Source organism: Coregonus clupeaformis, unplaced genomic scaffold (assembly GCF_020615455.1).
Source record: "Coregonus clupeaformis isolate EN_2021a unplaced genomic scaffold, ASM2061545v1 scaf2136, whole genome shotgun sequence".
Lineage (NCBI taxonomy): Eukaryota > Metazoa > Chordata > Actinopteri > Salmoniformes > Salmonidae > Coregonus > Coregonus clupeaformis.
The window spans coordinates 24,234-35,000 of NW_025535590.1; positions in this window are offsets into that span (position 1 = coordinate 24,234).

A 10,767-nucleotide genomic window follows, 5' to 3' on the forward strand; every position below is an offset into this window, starting at 1 on the left:
CGCTCCCTCAAAACTTGAGACATCTGTGGCATCGTGTTGTGTGACAGAAATACACATTTTGCCCTAAGTGGCCTTATTGTCTCAGCACAAGGTGCACGTGTAATGATCTGCTGTTTATTCAGCTTCTTGATATGCCACACCTGTCAGGTGGATGGATTATCTTAATCCCTACCATTGTGTCTCTGAGTCATCATAATGCTTTAGCAAATGTCATTATCCCAGGGCATTGGTAGACACAATGTAAGTAACCTAATTTATGTTCCTCTAACTGCCCTGAATGCCTCTGCTGATCCCACAGCTGTTGAATGCAGCAATCATGTGACTTTGAACCATGCTGTATGCTGTTAGCACTGAGAAAGTGTGCCCTAGTAGGCAGTCCACTGTGTGCAGCTCACCCCTGCACTAACATAAATAACATGAGAATATATTCTGCTAACCTTCCCAGTAAAGCAATGAAAACAAGCAAGCATCCCAGAAAAATTAGCCCACATTAACTTAGTGTAGGCTTAAAGTAACAAGGTTAATGAAAATGAATAACACTTTAGTAACAGATGACATTCATATTCTGACTATCTCTGAAAACTCACTTAGATAATACCTTTGATGATACAGTGGTAGCAATACAAGGTTATAACATCTACAGAAAATACAGAAATGCCAATGGGGGCGGTGTTGTGGTCTATGTCGAAGAACGGCATTCATGTGAGCTTAGAGAGGTCTCATGTTAAATACTGTTGAAGTAATATGGCTAGCAGGTTAATCTGCCTCACCTACAGTGGGGAAAAAAAGTATTTAGTCAGCCATCAATTACTGCGTTCTCCCGACTTAAAAAAGATGGAGAGGCCTGTAATTTTCATCATAGGTAAACGTCAACTATGACAGACAAATTGAGAGAGAAAAAAATCCAGAAAATCGTATTATAGGATTTTTTAGTTGAGATTGACAAATTATGGTGAAAAATAAGTAGTTGGTCACCTACAAACAAGCAAGATTTCCTGGCTCTCAACCTGTAACTTCTTCTTTAGAGGCTCTCTGTCCTCCACTCGTTACCTGTATTGATGGCACCTGTTTGAACTTGTTATCGTAGAAAAGACACCTGTCACACAACCTCAAACAGTCACACTCCAAACTCCACTATGGCCAAGGACCAAAGAGCTGTCAAGGACACCAGAAACAAAATTGTAGACCTGCACCAGGCTGGGAAGACTGAATCTGCAATAGTAAGCAAAGGGCTTGGTTTGAAGAAATCAACTGTGGGAGCAATTATTAGGAAATGGAAGACATACAAGACCACTGATAATCTCCCTCGATCTGGGGCTCCACGCAAGGATCTCACCCCGTGAAAAAATGATCACAAGAACGGTGAGCAAAACCAGAACCACCGGGGGACCTAGTGAATGACCTGGGAGCTGGGACCAAAGTAACAAAGCCTTTACTATCAGCTAACACACTACACGGCAGGGACCCAAATCCTGCAGTGCCGGACGTGTCCCCTGCTTAAGCCGGGTACATGTCCAGGCCCGTCTGAAGTTTGCATAGAGTACATTTGGATGATCCAGAAAGGATTGGGAGAATGTCTATGGTCAGATGAAACCAAAATAGAACTTTTTGGTAAAAACTCAACTTCGTGTTTGGCAAAGAATGCTGAAGGTTGAATCCAGAACACCATACCTCTGTAAAGACACATGGGGGTGAAAGCATCTGCTTTGCGAGCTGTTTTTCTGCAAAGGGACCAGGGCGACTGATCCGTGTAAAGGAAAAGAATGAATGGGGCCATGTTCGAGATTTTGAGGAAACCTCCTTCCATCAGCAAGGGCATTGAAGATGAAACGTGGCTGGTCTTTTCCAGACATGACAATGATCCAACATCTCCGCCCGTGCAACAAGGAGTAAGCTTCAGAAGAAGCATTTCAGGTCCTGGAGTGGCCTAGCCAGTCTCCAGATCTCAACCCCATAGAAAATCTTTGGAGGGAGTTGAAAGTCCATGTTGCCCAGCGACAGCCACAAAACATCACTGATCTAGAGGAGATCTGCATGGAGGAATGGGCCAAAATACTCAGCACAGGTGTGTTGAAAACCTTGTGAAGACTTACAGAAAACGTTTGACCTAATGTCATTGCCAACAAAGGGTATATAACAAAGGGCATATTTGAGAAACTTTAGTTATTGACTTATTTTCCACCATAATTTGCAAATAAATTTCATTAAAAATCCTACAATGTGATTTTCTGGATTTTCTTTTCTCATTTTGTATGTCATAGTTGACGTGTACCTATGATGAAAATTACAGGCCTCTTCGTCTTTTTGGTGGGTGAACACTGCACAATTGGTGGCTGATAAATACTTTTTTTCCCCACTGTAAATCCCATTATTGTGGGAAGTTGCTAGACCACCAAGTACTAACAGTCAGTATCTGGATAACATGTGTCGAAATGCTGATAATGTATGTGATATCAACAGAGAGGTATATTTTCTGGGCGATTTAAATATTGACTGGCTTTCATCAAGCTGCCCACTCAGAAAAAAAGGATTCAAACTGTAACCAGGTGCCTGCAACCTGGTTCAGGTTATCAGTAAACCTACCAGGAAGTAGTTACAAACAGCACAGGAATGAAAGTCATCAACATGTTTGATCAGCATCTTTACTAATGTTGGCAGAAAATTTAAAGCATCCATCGGATGTAGTAGATCTACACATATAGGACATTTCTAGGAAAACCAAAGTTCCAAAAAGCTGGGCCTAATAGGTGTGTATAAGAGGTCATACAATAAGTTTTGTAGTAGAATCCTATGTTGTTGATGTAAATAATATTTGTTGGATCTGTTGGTTTTGTTGGTCTGTGGTGTGTAATGAGAGAGCAAAGACAGACGCTAGGCAGTGAGACATTTATAAATTGATTATCCCAGTTACTAATAAACATGCACCCATTAAGAAAATGACTGTAAAAACTGTTAGAATCCCTATAGATTGAGGAGTAATTGAAGAAATTGTATGGTTGAGCGGCAAAAGGAATGGCAATAAGTCTGTTGCAGCACAACTGATTGGCAAATGTATCTTGCAAATTGAGAATCATGTGATTAAACTGATAAAGATAAATGACAAAGAATGATAGTAAAAAGCTTGAAATACTTTTTAGAAAAATGCCAACTGCAAAAGGCAAACTCAGCTCCGTCATTCATTGAATCAGACATCATTCATACAAAACCAACTGATATTGCCAACTACTATTATTATTTTTTCATTGGCAAGATTAGCAAAACTAAGGCACATGGCAGCAAGAATAAACGCTAGAGACACTACACATCCAAGTATATCTGACCAAATGATGAAAGACAATAAATATAATTTTGAATTCCGTAAAGTGAGTGTGGAAGAGGTGAAAAAAATATATTGTTATCTATCAACAATGACAAGCCCGGGGGAATTCTCCGACAACTTGGATGGAAAATTACTGGACGGATGATATTGCCACTCCTATGTTGCACATATCTTCATTTTTAAGCCTCACAGGAAAGTGTGAAATGCCCTCAGGCCTGGAGGGAAGCAAAGTAGAATTCTCCTACCCTAAGAATAGTAGAGCCCCCTTTACAGGCTCAAATAGCCAAACCAATCAGCCTGTTACCAACCCTTAGTAAACTATTGGAAAAAATGGTGTTTGACCAGATAACGATGCTATTTTACAGTAAACTAATTGACAACAGACTTTCAGCACGCTTAAGGGAAGGACATTCAACAACCACAGCACTTACACAAATGACTGATACGTTGTAGAATTAATGATAAAAAAATATTGTGGGGGCAGTTTGGTAGACTTCAGTGCAGGCTTTTGACATTATCGATCATAGTCTGCTGCTGGAAAAACATATGTGTTGGCTTTACACTGCTATATTGTGGATAAAGAGTTACCTGTCTGGCAGAACGGCGAGGGTGTTCTTTAATGGAAGCCTCTCCAACATAATCCAGGTATAGTCAGGAATTCCCCAGGGCAGCTGTCTAGGCCCCTTACTTTTCAATCTTTCTATAACAACATGCCACTGGCTTTGGCGCAGTTGGTGTTGTCTATGTATGCGGATGACTCAACACTATACACATCAGCTACTACAGCGTGACAGAAATGACTGCAACATTAAAGAGCTGCAGTTAGTTTCAAGTGTTAATCTTAAATATTTATACTGCGCATTGTAGTTTGGAACAAATCATTCACTAAACCTGAACCTCAACTCAATCTTGTAATAAATAATGTGGAAATTGAGTTGAGGAGACTAAACTGCCTGGAGTAACCTGGATTGCTTAAACTGTCATGGTCAAAACATATTGATACAACAGTAGCTAAGATGGGGGAGTCTGTCCAGTAATAAAGCTGCTGCTCTGCCTTAACAACGATTATCAACAAGGCAGGTCCTACAGGCCCTAGTTTTGTCGGGACCTGGACTACTGTTCAATCGTGTGGTCCGTTGCCACAAGAGGCACTTGGGAAAATTACAATTGGCTCAGAACAGGGCAACGGCTGCCCTTGGATGTACACAGAGAGCTAACATTAATAATATGCATGTAAATCTCAGGCTCAAAGTGGAGGAGAGATTGACTTCATCACTACTTGTATTTGTGAGAGGTATTGACATGTTGAAAGCACCGAGCTGTCTGTTTAAACAACTAGACACACAGCTCAGACACCCATGCATACCCCACAAGACATGCCACAAGAGGTCTCTTCACAAGTCCAGAACAGACTATGGGAGGCGTACAGTACTACATAGAGCCATGACTACATGGAACTCTATTCCACATCAGGTAACTGATGTAAGCAGTAGAATCAGATTTAAGTCATGCATCATCAGATAACATTGGCAACAGGCTAGATTGTTTCCCTACCAACCTAAGGATTCATTTGATACCCCCATGTAGAAGCATACCTCAAGAAACAAATCAAATCACGTTATATTTGTCACATGCTCCGAATACAACAGGTGCTTATTACAAGCCCTTAACCAACAATGCAGTTTTAAGAAAGAATACCAAAAATAAAAAATAAAAAAATATAAAGAGCAGCAGTAAAATAAAATAACAGTAGTGAGGCTATATACAGGGCTTCCCTGTACAGCTGCAAAATTGGACAATTCATTCTGGAATGAGAACAGTAGCCCCTATCTGCAAAAGCAGGTGTCTCAAGGAAAGCTGACTATCTTGGCCTATTGATCGGTGCCAATCTTTGGTATGACTTACTACCAAATATGGGCATCCACGAATTTATAAAGGGCAGCCGAGCCGAATGACTCATGGCTGCTACCTACATTCGGTTAGCGTTATGAAGCATAAACGAAATAAACACGGACTACGTTGATACACACCGAAAGCCAGGACTCCACAGATCAGAGGATGTTTGTTGTCTGCTTTTGACCGTTATTGATCCCCAGCTCTCGTGAGTCAAAATGTTTATTTTACACAAACGCTTTTCAACAAACATCTTACAACGTAAGCTTTGATTTGGTCCTTGGTGTCCACATCACCAACAAACTAACATGATCCAAGCACACCAAGACAGTCATGAAGAGGGCACATCAAAAACCTATTCCCTCCAGAGAGACTGGAAAAGATTTGACATGGGTCCTCAGATCCTCAAAAAGTTATACAGCTGCACCATCAAAGCCCTTACTGATTAAAAATATGTACCTTAATAAAGGCAAAACTAAATACATGTTGTTTTCAAGTTTTCGTCAGATTGTCTCAGATGGATTACATCTTCTCTCATCGGATGGTTCTATAAATCGAACAAGTCCCCTGCATACAAATACTTGGTTTTTAACGTTTAAAAGCATAAAGAATGAGCTGTTACGAAGCAAAGATTTAAAGTGGGCTTTCTTATAGAAAAGATCTTGGCTCTAGTCAGCAGGGAAGCAGATTGTGCAGTCAAACTTTCTACTGTTTTTTGATTATGGTGACAATATTTATCAAAGTGCAGGTGCCACTACCTAACCTCTTAAGGATCTGAACCTTTTTTTCAATTTTCCCCTCAGATGATACCCAGAATCTAACTGCCTGTAGCTCAGGACCTGAAGCAAGGATATGCATATGCTTGATACCATTTGAAAGGCTACACTTTGAGTTTCTGTAAAGTGAAAATTAATGAGGGTATATAACACATTAGATCTGGTAAAGATAATACAAACAAAAAACATGAGTTTTCTATTTTTTGTTTGTTCCATCATCTTTGAAATGCAGAGAAAGGCCAATATAATATTGCAGTGTAGGTGAAATGTAGATGTTGGCCACTAGATGGCAGCGGTGTGTGTGCAAAGTTTCAGAGAGATTGATCCAGTGAAGCATTGCAATACTGGACTATTTTTGTATCAAGTCTGCCCAAATGTGCCAAATGTGGTCAATTTATACATTTCAAGTAGATAACTATAGAGAATATACAATAATGATATGGTAACACAAAATATAAAGTTTACACACTCTCAGGAATCATACATGATGGATCATTAGCTTATACACTAACTTCCACACATCTAGATGGCAGGGCGGGCGGGGGTGGGTGTGGAGCCAGAGACAGCAGGGGGTCAAACTGTAGAACCCAGTTCCTACATTTTAATATAAAAATTGCATTTTATCAAACAAAACTATGCTACATTTTATCTCTGGGACCCTTAGGATGACAAATCAGAGCAAGATTACTGAATGTAAGTACATTATTTCCTTCAGAGGTGAATGTACCAAACCAGTTGCCGTGATAAGTGTTTTGTTGTTGTGCACTATCCTCAAACAATAGCATGGTATTTTTAGCGCTGTAATAGCTACTGTACAATGGACAGTGCAGTTAGATTAACACTAATTTAAGCTTTCTGCCCATATAAGACATGTCTATGTCCTGGAAAGTTTGCTGTTACTTACAACAGTCAGTGCTAATCACATTAGCGAACGTTAGCTAAATCGTTCAATGACTTCCCTGTTGAAATATATATATATTTTTTTAATTCAAGTCTTCGGTCATTGATCGAGACAAGTTCTGTCATAATGACACAGCACTTTGGGGTGACAGGAAGAATTGAAATAGACAAGATGGTAAAAATTTGTTGTATTACTTCCATGAAGCAAAACAATTATGTTATTTTACTAATGGATCATTTCTAAATGATCTCCTGCAACTAGACACAGACATTTTATGAGTCTCCGGTTTCCCACGAATCGGAGGATGAAGCACTGCATCGCCATGCTAAGGTTGGTCGAAAATTCTCTGTGCTACACCAAACAGTACCTATCCTGTAACCTCCAGTAATGGATATAAAAAATATATTTGGTTAAATCACATTTCTGGTTTAACAATATTTAGCTACAGTTCTCTCTACACTTGAGACACACCGATCTGTACTACACTGTTTATACTGTATTTTAAGTATGTTACTTTTACCATAACATTCTTGTTGAATGCCCAGTTCACTTTCTTTTTTATAATGTTTTTTTGCATTTACCAATTAAGAACGTTAAAAAAAAATGAGACAGACAGACAACAATATAACAAAAGATTCTCCATAAATTACAAATTTAGATTCTTAAATTCTTAATTGTTAGAGCCAAATTCTGTAAAATGTCTCTGACTTGTTCCTCAACCAGTAAGTAATTGTCTCCAGTGGGATAGAACTAACTCGGATAGCCACATTCCAATTGGCAGGGGGTATCTGATTTCCATTTCACGGCAATACATTTCTTGGCAATAACCAGTAACATTTCTGTTAGCTTTACAGTGTGGCTTTGCCTAAGATTGGAATGAGTAAAGTCACCCAGTAGACAGACCTCTGGTCTATGCAACCCCAATGAATTGAGGATATGGTAGCTTGGACACGTGGAATGGATGTTCCTTAATCTGAGCCACATCTGGAAACATAGAGAGGATATGCCAGGGTTGAACTGCCATCTAGATGGGGTGATGAAAAAGCTGATGGAGAAAGTTAAACTGGATAAATTTGTATCTGCAGTAACAACCATTGAGAATCTGATTTTATGGTTGATTGTGGAGGAAAGGGGGTTGAGTGTGTTGAAGTATGTGTGTTTATCCCACTTCTGTTGCAAGGGGTTGTAAGGATGTTAGGGAGAATATAGGATGAACCACAATAATTGTTTGCTAAGATAATAATTCCTTGTCAAAAATGTAATGTAATGTAATACAATGGCAATCCGGGTTATAGTTAACAATCCCTACGCATGAACGCCTACATTATTAATATTAATTGTTAATGATGGAAAATAAGATAAGCAAGATATTTGAATAGATATATATTTTTAAATAGTTATCTATATACATTTTTTTTTTAACAACAATTTTGAGGTGAGAGCATTGGAAATGCTTTGGCGGTTGACCTGCTTCTGTTTTGTGCGTGGCACTGTGTGCTGTTTTCGATGGATGGGTCCTGGCCTCTCGGGGAGCCCTAGGGATCCGGGAGGGACATGGGTGGGATGCCGTTCACTGGGATGACGGCCCAACTTGGGATGGGGAGGAGGCTTTAGCGGGGGGATTTGTGGAGAACAATTGAAGGGGGTTACTTAGTAGCAATGCAAATATCATGGTACAGCTATATGGACACTCCAATCACTATGGTATTTTTTTATTGGTAAATTTACAAACATATATAATGATAAATAGATTTGAAACTTGTATCTCATTATGGTATGTGATGAAATAAGTATAAGCCAGTTATAATTGTAATGGCTAAGTTGATAATAATAAAAGAAGAACAATATTTACATGGCTCAAGGAGAAGGAATATAATATCTATTATTTACAGGAAACTCATTAGCAACAATTCTAGATGAAGTTGCGTGGAAAGTAATGGGGGACACTCAAAAAGGGGTGATGATATTAATTAACAGTAATTTCGATCTAATGTGCAAATTGTCCAAACAGATCCTCAAGGTAGATGGATTATTTTAATTATGTTATTGACCATAAACAGATATGGCTCATTAACCTTTACGGACCAAATAATGATGATCCACACTTCTTTGACAATATATATATAATAAATTATCAACCCTACAAGCAATTCAAGACTTTATTATGGTGGGAGATTATAATACTGTTTTAAATAGCTCAATGGACCGTAAAGGAAATCACACCACAAACAATCACCCTCATGCTCTTAAGGAAATCACGAATGTCATGGATACATTAGAACTAGTAAGATAGTATGGAGGCTTAAATATCCTGATCTAGTGAGATATAGTATAGGCTGGAGACTCAACCAAAAGTTTAAAAAAAGTGTTGATAGGGGACAGAATGCGGTCGGATCATCATATAAAAAAAAGTTATATAGCCAGAGAAGATGGCTGCCGTTTACAGCCCTCTAACCAATTGTACTATTATGTGTGTTTTTTTGCTGTTATTTATAATTTATTCTGTACATAATGTTTCTGTCACCGTCTCTTATAATCAAAAAGAGCTTCTGGATATCAGGACAGCGAACTCACCTCGGATTGACGAATAATTTTTCTTAAATGAGGCGGCCGGACGGATATCCTACAGACACCCGACAAGGCCCAAATCGTCATTCGCAGGAGAAAAGAGACGGAGATATCGTGGACGTAGGTGGAGTGCTTCGTAAAGATCTGACGGCGAGGAGTAAACTGCCTCTTCCATCAATCCTATTAGCCAATCTTCAATCATTGGAAAATTAATTAGATGACCTACGATTACGCTTATCCTACCAACGGGACATTAAAAACTGTAATATCTTAGGGATGTTTCACCGAGTCGTGGTTGAACGATTCTACATGGACAACATACAGCTAGCCGGCTATCGCTACATCGGCAAGATAGAACGGCTGACTCGGTAAGACAAGGGGTGGCGGTCTGTGTATATTTGTAAACAACAGCTGGTGCACAAAATCAAATACTAAGGAAGTCTCAAGGTTTTGGCTCACTTTGAGGTAGGTGAGTACCTTATGATAAGCTGTAGAACACACTATTTACCAAGAGAGTTTTCATCTATATTTTTCATAGTTATTTACCACCACAAACCAATGCTGGCATTAAGATAGCACTCAACGAGCTGTATAAGGCCATAACTAAACAGGAAAAAACGCTCATCCAGAGGACATCGCTCCTAGTGGCCGGGGACTTTAATGCAGGGAAACTTAAATCCGTCTCTCTCATTTCTACCAGAATGTTAAATGTGCAACCAGAGGGAAAAAAAACTCTAGACCACCTTTACTCCACACACAGAGACTCTGACAAAGCTCTCCCTCGCCCTCCCATTTGGCAAATCTGACCATAACTCTATCCTCCTGATTCCTAGCTTATAAGCAAAAACTAAAGCATGAAGCACCAGTGAAACTCGGTTAATAAAAAAGTGGTCAGATGGCGCAGATGCTAAGCTACAGGACTGTTTGCTAGCAAGATAGACTGGAATATGTTCCCCGGATTCTTCAGATAGCATTGAGGGAGTACACCACATCAGTCACTGGCTTCACCAATAAGTGCATCGATGACGTGCGTCCCCACAGTGACCGTACTGCATTACATACCCCAACCAGAAGCCAGTGGATTACAGGCAACATCCGCACTGAGCGAAGAGGGTAGAGCTGCCACTTTCAAGGAGCGGGACTCTAACCCGGACGCTTATAAGAAATCCCGCTATGACCTCCGGACGAACCATCAAACAGGCAAAGAGTCAATACAGGACTAAGATTGAATCGAACTACACCAGCTCTGACGCTCGTCGGATGGCAGGGCTTGAAAACTATTACAGACCACAAAGGGAAGCACAGCCGTG